The following is a 7,375-nucleotide window of genomic DNA, read 5'->3' on the forward strand; positions in this document are numbered from 1 at the left end:
TGCCTAGGAGAAGAGCTGAGATATTAAAGAGATTGATTTAGTTTTTTTTTCTTCTTCTTTTTCTTTCCTACAGCCTGAACTAGTGCTCAAACCGGCCTGCAGCACAGCATTAGCAAGTAGCTGCTGTTGGTGAACATTACGAGGCTAAGCAGGCATCTGAAGACCAGTATCAGCATCAGAAGAGCAGGTTGAGTCAGAGAATGGCAGTTCACGTGAATGTCACTGAATGTTTTATTTAGAAGAACTAAAGGACTCTGAATTAATCATCATCCTTCTACATACATGTTTATGTTTCCGTTTTAGGCGAACATGTGCTCTGCATACACTGAGGTTCTTTATTATTATTTTAAATAAGCAAGCATGTATTAGAGGCATTTATTATGTCATAAATTTAAAATGAACTCTGTTCCTTTGAACATTTTATTCATCAGATAATACTATAAAATGCATAACATTTTCCACAAATGTATTCAGCAGCACTACTGTGTTCAATATTCATAATTATAAGTAATGACTAGGCCCACATGGAATCTGAGCACCAGAAATCCGCAGATTTCCACAGATTTTTCTTCATTGAATCTATTTATTTACTTGTGTAAATGTGTGAAAATGTATATTTATTCAGCTGTTCATATGCCTTATGTACAATACAGTTTTTAAAGCAATATTTTCTCTGTTTTAGTAGATATATTCTATTAGAAACTTGACCAAAAAAGTTGATCTATTTGGAGTTGCATTGTAAACATACAATATAAGTTAAAAGAGAAATATTTTTTATGTCATATATTAAATTTTTACTTATGATGCTCCCAAAATCGTTCAACATAAATCCGCAGAGTGCTTGCAAAATACGACGTACCAAAAAATGTCTGCAGATTCTGTCTGGGCCTAGTAATGACCACTAAACTGGCCTTTTAGACACATTTTGTAACAGATTAAATTAAAATGCAGTTCAATTCTGAAATAAGAGTCAGAATGTGTTTGTGCATTTTTTTATAATATAAAATAAAATAATTAATAAAGGGACTAAGCTGAAAAAGAAAATGAATGAATTCATGAAGTTTTTTTTTCCCTCTCCGCTGTCGCCACTAGCTTACATGGTTTGGGATTGGTAGAGCTACCCATCGATGAATTTGCTCTTCAGTGTTTGGACTCTTAGTAATGATTTTAAACCACACCGAACTGAGCTAAACTGAACCGAAGGCTCCAATGTTCTGATTGACCAAATTTCAGAAGTAGTGTACTTTTGTATGTGCACAATTTGTATTTACATGCATAGATTATAGACCTCTTTATGACACTTGCACAAACTGCATTCACATATGTATTTGATACATTCTGATTCTGATAAAGCGTCTTTAGCTTGCACAAGTTTGTTATTTCCAATGGAGGACATGGGAATGCATATTCCAGGCAAACCCAGTTGAAAACATGTCAACTTTTCAGAATGCTGCATGAGAGTCACGTAACATGAACTGAGCGATCAGCTTCATACTTTGTATAGAATCTACACATTTCGGCAGACTAATTATCTCAGACGAACAGAGAACACTCATACACTTAGTGCTTTTTAATTTTCTTCGTAAATAAAACTTGTGTCGGAACTGCAGCAATGTTTTCTTAATTTGTCATCAGAGAAAAAGAAAGAAGAGACGAACCTTGCGCTTTACACACGTTTTTTTTTACTGGCAAGTTTTAGAAATTAACTGATTCTGCAATATATCAGCTTTTCTCTATCCAAAGTATTACCACACCCCCGATTTTGACTTTTTTTAGCACCAAGTCTTCCTGTGCCAAAATCATCATCCCTGTCTATGCAGGCTATTTGTCTCCTGATCTTGCGCTCTCTTTAGGCGTGCTGCGTTACAATTGGTTTATACAGCATACTGCGGGAAAATCGTGATGTAAGGCGCTTTAAAAATCGCACATGTCCAAATGACAATGTCGATACGATTTCATTGAATCACACAGCCCTAATTCTTAGAGTAAAACATTTAAAATAAAATTGATAAATATATTATTCATGCATTCTCCTTCAGCTTGGTCTCCATTTCAGAGGTCACCATAGCAGAATGAATCACCAACTATACCATCTAAAGTGAGGATACTGTCATGTTAGCGTAATCAAAACAAGAACAAAATCGTGAGTAGAATCCAAGTGCAGTTTAATTGATGTATAGTGCAGTGAAAGTGACAAAAAATACAAAAATACAAAGTACAAAGTAGCAAAATAGCAAACAAACAAACAAAACAAGAAACTAAGACAGATTAAACTCGAACTAGACTATAACAAGATACAAGAGCAAGCATCATGAACAACATACCAAAGACAACAACGACCAACTGACAAACAGAGGATGAATGACTGATTATATAGTCCATGTAATCAACGGAGAACGGAGACAGCTGTGGTTGTAATCAGTGTAGATGACAGACCGGGTGTGTGCGTGAAAGAATGTATGGAAATGTAGTTCTTAAGCCACTGTAGTTCGCTGGGGGTTGATGGCGAACTTCAGTGGCATCTGGTGGACAAACACAGTCATGACAGATACTGGATAACGCAGTGAGGATTCATGTGCAGGTTTTTGTTAAGAAATAGCCAGGAAGGCAAAAGTCAGACACAAGAGCAATCGGGTACGTACTGATTACAGAAACAGAGTAGTCGGGTCACAAGCAAAGAGATCGGTCCAGGCGGAAACTACATAAACAATGGAACAAAGCAAGGGTCAAACACGACTAGGCAAGGCAAGGAAAATGCATCGTAATGCTCGATAAAGCAAATAAACAAGACTCAGCACTGGTGTGTGTGCCTGTGCTGTTTTTAAATTCATCATGATCCTGTTTGTGTGTAATCAAAGTGAAACAGGAACCGGTGTGTGTGAGGTGCATGCTGGGAGTTGTAGTTTGTAAATGTGGCATATATGTAGTTCTCCAGCATTCCACAGTACACAGCAAAATATGGGGACCCAAAACAACTCTATGGGTGTTAATTTCAACACTTTGAAAGTGTCTCATGGGGTCCACTCAAAACAAAGTTAAATCAACACTTTCAAAAGGGTTGGCACATTGACACCGAAGTAAGGGTTAATTTTAACTCTGGGCAGAGTTAAAAAATTTAACTATATTTAACACCGCCTGGTGTAATATATTGTTATTTTATTCAACTCTCTTGAGTGTAAATATGGTAAAAAGGTCAAATAGACTGTAAATTACAAAAGAAAAAACATTTTATTTGAAAACATTCACCACTTCAACAATTCATTCAGTTTTTAAAATGCAACAATGTCAAATATGCTTTAAATGTTTTATTAGTACAGACAGTATCAACAAAATATGTATGACTAGTGCTCAAAAAGGCTGTTTCAGTCCTTTGGTCCAAACTTGATGTTTCATCAGAGCAATTTGAAAGTTCAATATTGCGTCACTCATAGTTTACTTCTGAACTCATAGTTTTCTTCTGAAATAACATTTTAAACAACTTGGCGTGCAAATCTTTCACTTCTGGTGTTTCCTTGGTCCTCCATATCAAACACAGCAGTTTAAATGAAGGTATAAATGCTGTAAACTTGTGTGAAAACAAACTGGGGCTGGAAAATCTCATCAAGCATGTCCTGTGAATGAAGTGCTTCCCAGCCACAGGATGACCTTTTTATCCATGACGATGTAGTAGCTGCTGATCGCTCGTCTGGTGGTTCCTGATGCACGGATATAGGGTGATGCTCATCTAAGAACTCTTCAAGACTCCAGCATGACTAAGAAAAATGTTTGAAAACAAATTGCAATCAAATTCTATGATATATTTAAAAGAACATTTAAAGTAAATAAAACATTCAAGAAATCTAAACTCACCTTTTGAAAATCTTCATGATGATCCACAACTTGACTCTCCCAGCTGGTTGAGGTGACAGGATATGGAAAAGTAGAAAAAACACATACATCACTGTTGAATCTCCAAAAACAATTAGGTTAATCACTATGACTAGAACTGGAAAAACAGGCAGCTGTCTGTCCAGAATCCTGAATTTAACACAACACTTGGAGCAAAATTTAGAGGAGCTTAAAATCTTTTATATCATTTAGTGATGCTGACTTCCCCAAAATATTGGCCACAGTGTAAAAAATATTCATAAACTTACAGTTTTCTGTAAGCGTGTGTGTGTGTGTGTGTGTGTGTGTGTGTGTGTGTGTGTGTGTGTGTGTGTGTGTGTGTGTGTGTGTGTGTTTCTTTACCAGATTCAACTTGTTAGGCCCTTTCAGGTCCAGTATTGACGCCACCTTTACTGGAGTCTAGCAGATGTTTCAGGTCCAAATATAACCTAAAATATTAGGATAAGCAGAAGAGGAAAAGTGCAAAGCAAAGAGCAAAACATTATTTAAGTAACAGTTCACCCACAATACAAAACTTATCACCTTCATGTCATTCATTATTCTTTAATGCTCTAATACCCTCTCAGCTTATTGTGAAACAAATACAGAACTTTATCAAACATACCTTCATTATTATCACCACATATGACCAAGAAGGTGTGCTTGGTCATTTCACCAACTCTGGAAATACACCATCCGTCTCTAATCAGCCACCGTCACAGGGTCTTGTGTTATTGTATAGAGAACTGTGGCTGTTAAAAAACAACAAAACATTAGTATCTAACACATATGCATAACCTTCAGATAAAAAAGAGAGATGAACATCACAAAGTATGCCTCACACTTTTTCAGATATCTTTTGATTCAGATGTTGATTATTGATAATAAATCTACAAATCAAACCTGTATCATCATTAGGCTGCTCAAATATGAATCAGTTGATTAATTTTACAGACAGGTGGCTGTTTACAACGCACTAAATTGTCTTTAATAAAACGGAAATGTTGTGTACAGTACATGCTAAGTTTAGCCTATAGTTTTAAGCACAATATCATGCGGGAGAAAAAGCTTGACTAAGATGTTCCTGACTACAGAAATAGCCTAACTTACTAACGTCAGACATCCCGAGTTGGGAAAAGTAATTTTCGGGGGATACAGAGTTGATTTGCGGGAGGTAGCGGGAGAGATGAGTACCTAAAGAACAATGGAATGAGTTGCGCGCGACGTACCTAAAGAGCGGTGGGGGTGACTTGCGCGCGACGTACCTGAAGAGCTGGGAGGGATGCGGTGGAGTCGTGGAGAGGGGTGTGCAAAGTGTTTAATGACCGGGCGGGAGACGCGCGATTTCCGGGAGATTATCATTCATTTGCGGGCATCTACTTGGGCATCTGGGAGTCTCTGTGCATTTGCGGGATAACGTTAATGTTAGTCCCACAACTTCCGGGAGACTTCTGTAACCTTAAAAGTCTGAGAAAGTGCAAACGCGGTCATTTAAAGACATTAATGTTAACATTCCGACTTTAATGGTTGTCAACGCTTAATATAATTCAAGCGTACGTTATCACGCGAGTCTATCAACTAACGGTATATGGACGGCCACCAATTAACCAGTTTAAAAGGGCCGCGGTGTTTAAAACAACCAAATTAACGTACACGAATAACAAACAATCATATGTTTTAGTCAGAAAGCCTTTTACAAGTGAGCATATGTTCATTTACTCACCAGATATGTTTTAGAAACTCTCCAGAGCTTATGGAAACCGTCCTGTGTTGCCGTTAGCATCCGGGCAGAGTAGGCTAGGCTGCTCCGGGGATTCCCTCGCTAGTTTGCTTCGAATTAAAGGAGAAGTGTCGATTTTATTTTACAGATGGGTACCGAACAAAATGGCATTAAGCGTGACAGAAATGTGTTGAACATGTACATTTGATGTTTTTATGCACTATGTATGCGTGAGCATATATAAAAACATTCTTGAAAAGAAGTGAATAGTAATGCAGTTAAGCTAGATACACAAACGACCATGAATGAACCGCAGAAGATTAAAATTGTCACTCCATTCTAAAGTTATTAACTTAACAATATGTTTACAACTGTATTTCCTTAGAGAAAGTCAGTAAAATACCAACATTTAGGTAGTTTGACTCACCAGTTGCTGTTCTAAACCTCAGATGGAAAATGGCGTCTGGAAAATTCTTCAGTGACTGGGGCTGCATGAATTCCCGGATGTTGGAAATAACACCACCAAGTGTTGAAAAGATAACTCCTTGATTTCGCACTGGATAAAATCAATTCTAACTCTTATTATATTCATTTATCAAAATCTAACTCTTTAACGTCAACACTTTACTCTGAAATGCTTCAACACCGAGAATTTAACTCAGATGAATTTGCTGTGTAGCTAGATTGCTGGTGACTGTTACACCAGCATATGCTTTACGCAGCTGATGCCCTTCAAGCTGCAACCCAGCACTGGGAAACACCCATACACACACTACGCCAATGTTAGTTCTTTTAATTCACCTATAGCTCATGTCTTTGGACTGTGGGGAAAACCGGAGCACCCGGAGGAAACCCACGCCAACACAGAGAGAACTTGCAAACTCCACACAGAAATGCCAACTGACTCAGTCAGGACTTGAACCAGCAACCTTCTTGCTGTGAGGTGACAGCGCTAACCACTGAGCCACCGTGCTACCATATATATAATTCAATATATACATAATTTATATCCGGCATGTTCTTTCAAAGTGCAAATTTGTCCAAAAGACTTACTCCATGCTTTATAAAGTTTCACCAATCTTTATTCTATGCATTTAGGACTTCATATCTACATTATACAATACATAACATGCCTTCAACCAGTATTTCATCAATTCTAGTCAACAGTATAGTGTTGGGAGATGCACATTCTCATTCCAAACAGCATTTTATTGGACAAAACAGTGTACATACAGTACAGCTGCTAGTCCAAGATGCAGCTTCAATATTTTTGATCTGTTTCCTAGAAAAATAAAGATCAATTCTGTATACGGTACCTTTAGTAGTGCACTAGCATATATATAACTGCAGCGTATACAGACACAGAGAGCCTGCTTTACTTTCACAGGGATTTGTTTGAGGGCAGTGGAAACCAAGTTTGTGGAATTTGGATTTAATGGTAGGAAGTGGCTTCTTCAAAAAGGTCACTTGTGCGTTATCAATGTCAGACAACACAGTGGGGAATAAAACGTATAGGTAAACAAAGAACAAACAGTTTTCCACTCACAAAGATGAGGAAGAAGAAAAAAAAAAAGTCATGCTTGCTTTTAAAGAATTAACATAGCAATTAAAATGTACCTCCTGCCCAAACATCCATAGCTCAAATAAGTAATTGGGAGCCTCTGTATTAGCAGTTAGGACGCAATGTTCTTTGCATTTCGTCCGATAGCAGTGCCCTTTTTTGTGGCTCTAAATAAGCAATTGCTGGAATACTCTAATTGGAGCCTGAAGGGTGAATGCCACACCATA

General features: G+C 37.6%; 1 long non-coding RNA gene across 1 annotated transcript; it reads right to left on the reverse strand.

Moving 5' to 3' along the window:
- Positions 1-2,148: 2,148 nt before the first annotated feature.
- On the reverse strand, positions 2,149-6,067 carry LOC137495394 (uncharacterized). Its single transcript, XR_015476106.1, has 6 exons — positions 6,015-6,067; positions 5,591-5,697; positions 4,493-4,619; positions 4,231-4,316; positions 3,850-3,892; positions 2,149-3,752 (listed from the first exon to the last, which is right to left on the reverse strand). It is a non-coding gene; the product is annotated as an uncharacterized LOC137495394 (long non-coding RNA).
- Between the last annotated feature and the right edge of the window lie 1,308 nt (positions 6,068-7,375).

This window comes from Danio rerio, chromosome 1 (genome assembly GCF_052040795.2).
Source record: "Danio rerio strain M-AB ecotype USA chromosome 1, GRCz13ab, whole genome shotgun sequence".
Classification (NCBI taxonomy): Eukaryota; Metazoa; Chordata; class Actinopteri; order Cypriniformes; family Danionidae; genus Danio; species Danio rerio.